We start from the raw sequence: 11,490 nt of genomic DNA on the forward strand, positions 1-11,490 counted from the left end.
TCTAAACCTAGGTTAATCACTCAAAATTGTGATTCAAGAAATCCTAGACTTGACCTCTACAAAGAAACTTAATTCTCAATCAAAATAATATTAAAAGATAAAATGAAAAAAAAACAATAAATTAAAAAAAATTATCAAAGTAAAAAATAGTAATTAAAAGAGGATCAAACCCGATAGGAAAAAAAATTAAGGATGATGAAATTGAAAATAATTTTCAAAATGAAATAATTTATTCAAATAAAAAAATTACAACTAAAAGAACATGGACTAAACCCAAAACAAAAAACAAATTGAAAGGATGTTATGAAGTTTTTGAAGGATAGCGTACAATTTGAGAGGAAAGAGAGAAAAAAAAATCCAATCAACACCAAACTAGCAGGGATTACAATACACACATCACCTAGAGAGACCTGCATTTCCGAGAAAAATCAGAAAATACCATGGAAGACCTTTTAGCCACTATATGTCACCGCACGCGCTACTTGAAGATGGCGGGAAGGCTCACACGCTGGTGTGGGTGTTCCGCCCGACAACTATTTTTATTTTATTTTTTATATTAATTAAAATATTAATTTGTCCATAAACTCACTTGATAATAACAAAAAAAAAATGAGCAAGTACAAAAAAGATCGAGTCCTTTTTAAAAAATTTTGAATCTAAGGATAACATGATAATTTCATTGTGCTTTGAAGAGAGCAATTCTAAAAAGTCCTTATAAGGTAGTTGAATTTTTTAAAGATTATGTTACCTCAAATCAATGACTAATAAATCTCATAAAAAAGATTTATTTACCCCCAAGACTAGTTTATTGATTTTCTTAATTAAAAAAATAATAATAATTTCATTGTTTCAAACCACAATGAATTACATCTTATCTATGGTACCTCTCCCACAACAATTATATATTTTCAATTTTTATTTTTATTCTCGCTATATATTATAAATTGGAAATAAAACTTTCATTTTATTTCCTTTCTATTCATTGTTACCAAACTATACGCTAAAGTTCTTTAAAATACTTTCTTTTAATTTATAAATGAATTACATATAAAAGAAGATTTAAGAATTAATATAAAAATTAATATATGCGGATTAATACATTCGTAAATGTGAGTAAAGTTCATTAATAAAATAGTACGGCAGAAACTAATAAAAAAAATAAAGTTATTAAACTTGAAACCCAAAAAAAAAACCAAAAAATTAATTTAACTTGATATTAAAAATAATTAATTCAATATAGTTTCCGAATCTTCTTTACTAAAATTAGTAAAATATTTTAAAGTTTTTTTTATTCCAATATTAGATGTGATTTGCATGTAGTTATTACGAATATTTCAACAGAAATATGATGCCACAAAATATTGTGATATACTATAAAAATGGATGGTCCAGCTGAGGAAACAAGCGCCACAGATTCGTAGAAGGTTGGATTTTATTTTTTTTATTTTCACTTGGAACATCAACTTCATCGATTTATAAACTTTTTTCTTGAGACTCATGCAGATATTGCTCTGGGAAAATTGATTAAATTGTGATCGAGGCGCAAACAAGATCGTTTTGTCTATTTCAAACAATTGGTAGATAATAACAAGTGGTTTGTGGCTACAACAAGCTTTCATGTGGCAAAACCCCTTCCTCGAACTCCATCTGTGGCAAAGAAGATTTAACTTTTCGTGGAAGCATCTGGTTTGCATAATGTAAAAAAATCTATAAGAATAAGTTGGAAGAGTTTATGCATATGTGACTGTGAAACCTATTATTAAATACATGGATGTAAATAAAAAAAATATGATCCGTTAGGTTATGTTTTGGTTTCTTTAGATTGTTGGTACGTTTTACGTTGTGAGTTGAATAAAAAAAATTATCATAGAGAAAGCATCTGGTTGTTGTTAACTTTTTCTAGTGAAAAAAAAATTATATAAAGTAGAAATTGATTTGAAATGGCCTCATCAACTTAACAAATCTAAAGATAATCTGAACAATTAGTAAAAATACACTTTGACTTATAGGTATTCAAGATGACATCTTTAAAAAAAATATTAGAACGACAACGTATTGAATCAACTCGGGTCAATCTAGTTAACTTGTCAAATCCACGACTTGGATCATGAGACTATAATAACCTCATATAACATAAACAAAAATAAATTGTGAAATTTAATTTTCAATTAACTAAATGTTAAAAGATGAAATTAAAAAATATACATCAATTAAAAACAAGCCTGAAAATAATTCAAGTCAACTCGAGTTAACCTATCAAACTCAAGACTTGGATCATGAAACCATGATAATTTTATAAGAATTAAATCGAAATAAATTATGAAATTTAATTTCCATCAAATCTAATATTAAAAGGTAAAATTAAAAAATATATAAAAATATCAATTAAAACCTAAGTTGAGTTTGAAAATTATGGATATCAGTTGATGCTTTGTTGTGATGTGTACTGATTGTATTCTAATGTCTTCTTTGTATTATGGCAATTTTCCTAGTTGTGAACCACAAGTTCTGATATTTTGTAGGAGTTAGTGGACAAAAGAATTAATAAAATCAACCTATATCTTTATGAGAAAAAAACAAACAAACGCATGGCGGATTTAATTTACCAAAAGAACGATCATTTGTGCCTGAAAAAAACTGTTGGTGTTTGCTTAGCCTATCATCAACTAATTGGGCCAAGAAACCCAAAGCATACTGATTGCTTAGCTAAAAGCTTATTAATTAATTAAGCTTGGTTTTTCAGAGTGAAAAGTGTTATTTTTATTTTGGTACTCAAATTTTTTTAGAACTTTTTTTTTTAATTTTAAACTTAATTTTTTTTTCAATTTTATTTTTTATTGGGTTTACTAGGTATTGGACTTTATAATTTGTTTCTAATTGCTTTCTATGAAGTTATCTCGGTTTCATAACTCGAGTCGCGAGTTTTGTAGGTTATTCATGTTGACTCGTTTATTTTTTTAATTAATGTTTTTCTCAACTTTATCCTTCAACATTAAGTTAATTAGAAATTGAATTTCATAACTATTTTCTGATTTGGTTTCTATAGGGTTATCATGGTCTTATAATCCAAGTTGTGAATTTTATGGGTTAGTCATGTTGATTTGAGTCATTTTTTTTATCTTTTTTTAATTAACTTTTCTCTCAACTTCATCCTTCAACATTGGATTTATTGGAAATTGGGCTTCAAATTTCTTTTTTGATTTGTTTTTTATGGTGTTACCAAGGTCTCATAACTCCGGTTGTGAGTTTTGCAGGTTAGCCAAGTTGACTCGAGTATTTTTATTAACCTTTTTTTAACCGAGTATAATTTTTTCAATTTTATTTTTCAGCATCGAGTATTTCAGCATCGAGTTGACTGGGAATTGAACTTTTTTTATTTGGTTTTTGTGTCCTTTTTAATTGAGTTTTTGTAGTTTTATCCTTCAACATTGAGTTGATTAGGAATCGAGTTTCATAATTTGTTTTGATTTGCTTTCAATGAAGTTATTTCAGTCTCACGACTCATGTTTGGCAAGGTAACCCAGGCTAACCTTGTTCATTTTTATAGTTGAGTTTTATTTTTAATTTCACCCTTTAATATTAGGTTAATTGAGAGTTGAGTTTAATAATTATATTATTATTTTTTTTCTATAGGGCTATCAGAATCTCATAGCCTTAGTAATGGATTTAACAAGTTAACCTAGTTTTATCTAAATTGATATAATAAGTTCTCATTTTAATATTTAAAAAATATATAATTTTTATTTTTATTGTGTCAAACTACTTTTTTATCGATCATTCTGGTTGTTTTTAGATATGTCAAGTCCACCAGGTCACATTAGATCAATTTTCATATAGTTTATTTTTATTTGTTTTTGTTAAAAAAAACACATCAATAATATCTTGATATTTTTTATGTAAAAAAAAAAATTGACCCAACTGCAGCTGCATCAAAATGAATCACATGGCTACATTTTTATGCCTAATGTTCTAGTTTTTACTAGTTTATTTCATGCACTAAATAGTTGTGGACTGGAATAAAATATTTTGAAATGTAAAAATAATGTTTAGATTGTTAAAAAGTGATAACAATTTGAATTTAAAAAACTAGAATCATTAACCTAAGTTTTAAATTATATCACATGAGAATTGTTCTAATCTGACCTTATTAATTGGGCATGTCTAAACAAAACAAATAAAATAAAAATTAAGTTAATCCTAGTAAACTCAACAAATTGTGACTTGAATTATGAATTTAACTCAATAAAATTATTTTTTTATTTTATTATATGATAAAAAAATATAAAAATTAATTTACCATCAACTTAATATTGAATAATAAAATTAAATAAAAACTTCACATTTAAGATTAAATTAATAAAAATAAAAATAAAAAGAGAAAGAGAAAGAGAAAGAGAAAGAGAACCAAAATAAAATCAAATAACCTTTCACAACAAAGCCTAATGCATGAGTTTGAGGGAAGTCCTGGGTCTCAGCCAGTGTGTGTGTGTGTATTTATTTATTTTTGCCTATGTGACTTTTGGGTGTCGTCCCACATGTCAGCAAAGTAAACTATGATACAAAGTTGAAATAAAACGATTAAAGAAATATATTATTAACATGTTAAGTGTTTACATGGGCGGATAAACCTCTTTTAGCTGTGTTTATAATTATAATAATATGGCATGACTGAGTCCAAGTTGTCATCTCTCACTAATTGGCAACAAATTGTTGCCTTCAAAAATTAAAAATTAGTTAGGCACCTTTACGAGGTTACATCATAGTAACGACATGCCATCGGAACACTTGATAGCATACTATAAAAAAGTAGATTGATAATCTAGTTGAACAGACAGACTAAACCACTAAAATCATGGGTGGTTTCGAAAGCTCAAACCACCAGTACCAACCAACTTTAGTCAAGTAGATGTGGCTCAAAACAAACGGCGCTTGATTTTGTACCACTAGGCACTACCTGGTCCATGATGGTCCTTGAATTGTTGTAGGCATCTCTGCTTGTATGGTTGATAGAAAAATCAATAGATTCGGATATCGGATAAAAGATTTAGAGAAAAAAATCACAATCAAAATTAATATATCTATATATATAGGTATTTGGTATTTGGTATTTGGTATTTGGGTATTTCATATTTGGCATTATGTAACTTAAATAATTTTTATTATTATTTTTAAAATTAATTAATTTAAGTTAATTAATTAAAATTTTAAAATTAATTAATCTAATAATTATGCATAACACATCTTGTCAAGTTGTTTAAATAATTTGAATTAAAAGTTGCATTTTAAACTCTACAAACATGTTGGTATGAAAAGGTATACCTCTAAACTTTACAGAAATATTAATATGAAAGAGTGTTATTTTCTTTATAAATATAAGTTTGATGAATTAATTAAAAAACAATTTTCTTCTCTTCTTAATTTTTTTCTATAAACTTTCTGTATATGTTTATTAGAAACAAATCAGAACTTAATAAATTTATAGAAGTTATTGTTTTTAAGTTTAAAATTTTGCTATATTCTAAAGGTATAATATTTTAACCCTCCAACAAATATAATTTTCAAAAACATGTTTGCTATAGTCAGTGACATTACAGTTGTATGTATATGTAACCCTGTTACACTAACAGTTGGTCATGGAATTAGAAAAAAAAAAAAAACGTGAGAATATTAACTAAGAATATTATTCAGAAATCTTTATTTCACCTAATTGAAACAGTTGGAAATTCTCCAAGATTTTGTATTTCAAGTGAAACTCATTGTTGTTGCTATCAACAGATTTCATTTAATGATAAGAATTTAATGAAAATAGTTTTTTTTTCTATAAACATTATTAAAAAGAAAGATTAGGTTCTATTTTAAATTTTTCCCCATCAATTTTGGTTTTTTGTATATTTTCTTGGTGTTTTGAGTCTTGCATGTAATTTAAAAATGCTTTTATAATGTTTTGAAAGTGTTTTTAAATTAAAATTTTTTGAAAATCCATTTTTTCAACGCAAAAAACCCCCCTGTTTTTTCCATCATATTGATGGTTAGAATCTAAAATGTAGCCAGATGACATGTCTTTCCTTGTAGCAGGTGACGTGTCGCATGTTATTTTTTATATATATACAAAAACAACACAGAAAATAGGTTGTCCATCTCTTTACAAAGAAAAAAAAATTAATTAGGCATATAGGCCAAGGATAGAAGGCCCGAACACACCATATTTTTTTCAAAAGATCAGGTGCTCGGTTACCCAAGCAAGGCTAGCATGCCTAGCCCCCCACTCTCTCTTTTTTTCTTCTTCTAACTACTTTTTTTGGGATTTAATTTTATAGTTTTTTATAGGATTTTCAAGTTTTTTAATTTTTTTATTGTTTTATTTTTTTAAATGATTAATATTTTGGTGATTTGAGGGATATTTTGATAATAAAAAATATAATATAAAAGATAAAATGTAAATGTATAAGAATGTAGGAGTTAAAAGAATTTTTTTAATTTTATTTCATTAGATATTTGAGTTTTTAATCAAGATTTATTTTTGGTTTTTCTTTAAAAAAATAGTTATAACAAAATACATAACCTAATACATATGTGTAACCAAATTAATAATTAAAGATATATTCAAATTGTTAAAATATAATTACTTTTCCAAAAATAACTTAAAATATAGTAATCAATATATATATATATATATATATATATATATATATATATTCACCATATGAAATGCATAAGTAAAAGACTGATTAAGGCATCATTTAATTAATTTTTATACGACAATGATGAATAGAAAATTTTCAAGAAATTATAAATAACTCTTACTTCTGTATTATTTAGTGAATAATTAATTTAATTTTGTTTCCTTAGGCATACTTGACTCAAATTTTTTTTCTCAATTTTAATCTTTGATATTAAATTTTATTCTTTTTATCATTTCATATTTATTTTTTATTTTAAATTATTTTTTTATCATATAACTAAATTAAAAAAATTATTATTAAATCTAGTGGAATTCTTGACCTGAATTATGAATTTAATAAGTTAATACAGGACGTATATCAATATATCATTATTTTAATGTTTTTAAATAATTTATTTTAAATTTATTTATTTATTTAAATTATTTTTAACTCAACCCACCACAGTTAAATATCTAAGCAAACAACTAAAAAGGATGTCGATACTGATCGCACTGTAAAATAACACTCATTGCGTGAATAAGAATTGACTTGACATGATTTCCACTATAATAATTTCAATATAAAAAATTAAGATCTCGCAAAAAAACTAGACATTCCTCTTCTAAAAAAAATATTGTGTCACCATCTTCAACAAAACAATTAAAATAACGGGTGTCGATTTAACTGTTTATATAAATAGTAAATTAAGTTATTATTTTTTTAATCGTTTTATATTATTTTTGTCATTTACCTCAAGTGGTTAACGTATGTTTCTAATGTCGACGTCGCAGGATTGAGATTGGAAAACCAATATTATTATCATTTTGGTGACGAACAATCTATTGTTTGTTGGTTTTTTTATAAAAAAAAATAAATAACAAGTCATTTATCCTTTATAAGGAGAATTTTGTTTTTCCTTTTAAGTTTTTTCTCTGACCTATCCAGTTAATAATGTAATGTTAAAACATTTTCTGTATGGTTTAATTAAAAATTTAAGTTAAATAAAGAGTCGGATAAAAATTTTGTAAATTTTAACTATTATATGAAATTTAAGAATAAAGCTGAAGTTTTAATAAATTCGAATATCCAGCTAACAAAGGCTAATGGCAAGCCCACCTTGCAAATTATTCTGTATGTATATTATTGAACTTTTAGGAGTTTTTGTGAGATTGTACGCCTGCATGGAGATGGGAGGAAGTAATAACCGGAAAATCAAAAGAAAATGATTGAAAGGGAAACTGTGGGATTGGAATTTTTAGAATTATAGAATACATTAAGATTGGCATTGAAATTATTAAAAGTTAAATTGGAAGACTGCTTAATTCATAGAATCTAAGATATAATTATCCAAATATGCCTGTACCACAGATTAATTTTGCCATTGCTGACAGGGGGGGGGGAATAATCAGCATCCTACTTGCACTAACTATTTATTTTTATATTTTAAAAATATTTTAAAAAAAATAAAATATTTTATTTATTTTAAATATTTTATTTATTTTTTTATATTATTTTGATATGATAATATTAAAAAAAAATAAAAATAAAAATATATTATTTTAACATATTTCTAAATAAAAAATATTTTAAAAAAAAAATCGAAGCAAACTAGGATTTAGCTTGCTGAGAATGCATAAATGCAGCGATGTGGACTCCACGAGTTAATTAGCAGAGTAGCACCTACAATAATGAAGCAACATAAAGAGGAGTTGAAGGAGACTCATTGCATCTATATACAAACATATATTTAGCTTGCTGAGAATCAACACACTGCTCTCCTACTTCGATCGGGTTTTCCTAAAAAAAAATTGGGGTAGTTTCGCACGGATATTGTGCAAATGTTTTTTTTTATTTTTATTTATTCAAATAAAAATATTATCGGTCTTGGCACCGGCATTAGCTACACGCAAGTCCAAAAACCATCAATTTTAATAAGAAAATCAAAGTGTGTAAGGTTTAATTGAGGTGGACATTTCCCAAACAGATGGAGAATATAAGCATTTCTTATTGCTCTATGGAAATGCCGTATGAGAGAAGTAGCTTGGAATTCTATAATTTGATCTTTGAACTTCTCGTGACATGGCTTTATGATCTTGTGCTCTCTTGTATAATCATTTTCAAAAGTTTTTTCTTTCTTTCTTTCTTTCTCTTCCGTGGAAGAATTAGACACTGGAAGAGATTATTGTGACGTTATATGTATACATGTGAGTGACTTTTTGTGACATCTATGAGTAAATTGTTTTTCAATTTAGTATTTTAATCTTGCCACGGTGCAAACCAAAAAAAAATAGAATTTAGTGTTTATTATTAGAGGCTTAATGATAGTTTTTGACTTTGTTATTAAATTATTGAGTTTATGTCACTTTAAAGCTTATATTCATGAAATATCAACATTCTGTTGTTTTTTTAAATATCAACATTCTGTTGTCTTTATTTAATTTGACTTTTGGATTAATTAATGAATTAAACTTTGATTGATGCATAACAATAATGGCTTTAGAATTCTCGATTAAGTTGCATTACATATCTTATTTATTATGTGAAGAAAGAGAGTTGATATTTTAAATCTTCAATCTCCAGTAAATAAATCTAAACGATTGGAAATATTTTTTGTTTAAAAATATATCAAAATATTATTTTTAATTTTTTTAATTATTTTTATATTAACCCATCAAAACAATTTAAAAATATAAAAAAATTAAATTTTTAAAAATATAATTTTAACCGCGTTACAAATTAATCATATGGAATGGTAGAATCAACGAAGAAAATGAAACATGGTTTTCTTTTTTAAACACCAATAATGAAGTCTTCACGGGAAGGCACCATGACCATTTAGCCTAAGATGAATTGAGCTGCTTACTTGCCTGTTCAAGCTTGAAAGTCCTCTCAGTTTTACTGTATACACGCAATGAAGTCAAAAGTTGGAAAGCCGTCAAATACTGCTGCTGACCTGCAAATTCGGCTGGTTCTTCCACTTGGAGAGAATTTGTCCCTCTTCTGTAGGGTTTATAAGAACTCGCGTGGAGAATAAAGAATATATCCAAATCATCAAATCAAACACGCACACGCCCACGTTGTTATCCTTAACTTCCCTAACTGTCATAACCCACGAACGCCTGCAGTTGTAATCAACCGAGTAATTTGAACTCTCCAGTTCATAATAAGAGAGGTATGAGTGGGACTTATAACTGCTACTTTTTTTTATTTGGATCTAATTCTTCTACAGTCCTCGAGGCAGGAGGAGGACGAAACTGCAAAAAAGAAAAGAAAAGAAATTTCCAGTGGAATGAATAATATTTGGAGCCTTCTTGGCCGAACTGGAGATTTGTAAAATTCCGAGTTTTACTTTATTCAAGCTTCCAGAGCTATTAATCCACAATTTGATGGATTGCCTTGGCGTTATTAGTACTGTACCGTATAGAAAAGATCTGGCCCTTGCCTCCAGTTATTTTTCACTTCAATTTTGTTTACCAGATGATTGACACCATTATTCTGGGAAAAAAAAACACAGAGAGAGATCATTAGACTAATGTAAAATGATGTAAAAAAATTAAAAAAAAAATAATGTTGAAGAAATAAACTCTGGTCAACTTGGGTTGAAAAAAATTTGAACTTACAACACTTAAACATCATTTTTAATTGAAAAAAATAGTCTAGCCCTACAATAAATCAGAGTAACTGATACTAGTTATTACACTAGAATGTTTGAAAAGGAAAAATGATTTGGATGGTAATTTACTTTTTTACTCGTAGTTTTGCATGAATTGATGAAAATTTGACTTGTGTTTAGCACAAACTAGATAGGTGGCTCGATTACGCTGCGTGCAAGGTCAAAATATTCATAACATAAAAAATTGTCAAAGCCAATCCAGGCTAATATAATTAATACGCAACCCGAGATATGAGATCAAGTTAAACTTGCAGAAAAGAAAGAGGAGAAATAATCACAAAGTTCAAGTCTCAATAGTCTAATGTAAAATGATGTAAAAAAATCAGTTTTTAAAAAATAATATTGAAGAAAGAAACCCGGGTCAACTTGGGTTAATTTGACCAACCAACCACCTGCGATATGAGATTGCGATAAAAAAAATAATTAGACTCTTAAAAGAAGGTCCTAGCAAAAAATATTGAAGGTCAATAACAAAAACATTGAAAAAAAATTTGAGCTAACCTATATTAACTTAACAAACTCAAACTCGGGATGACCTCACATAAAAAAAAATAAAAAAATAACAAAGTTCAAGGGTCAATAATCTAATGCTAAATGATGCAACTAAAAGATGACAAAGCTCAATAGTCAATAATGTAATGCAAAAAGATGAAATTACAAAAAAAAAATCAATTATAAAAAAAACATCGAGAAAAAGCTCGAGTCAACCCGAGTTAACTCGACTAACCTGTTACTCGGGATATGAGATTACGATAACCCAACAAAGAAGAAAGTTAAACAAATAACAAAGTTCAAGACCCAATCACTAAAATGTCAAATGATGAATTAAAAAAAATCAATTTATAATAATAAAAAATGAACTCAAATAGAACTCGAGTCATGAAATTAGAATTACCTGTAGAAAAATAGACATTAGAAAATGACAAAGTAAAATTCCCAATTAATATCAGACTTATTAATTTCATTTGGTTTGTACTAAAAAAACAATAATAAAACTTTAAGAATAAATTATTGATAATAGAAAATAATAAATATCCAACTTAATTATATTCTAAGTGTTTCAATAAATAAGCAATTGACACTATTATAATATAAATATGATATTTAATTATATGTTTTATATACGTACTAGTATTTTGTTTTAGTTTCAATTGC

This window comes from Populus nigra, chromosome 4 (genome assembly GCF_951802175.1).
Source record: "Populus nigra chromosome 4, ddPopNigr1.1, whole genome shotgun sequence".
In the NCBI taxonomy this organism is placed as follows: Eukaryota; Viridiplantae; Streptophyta; class Magnoliopsida; order Malpighiales; family Salicaceae; genus Populus; species Populus nigra.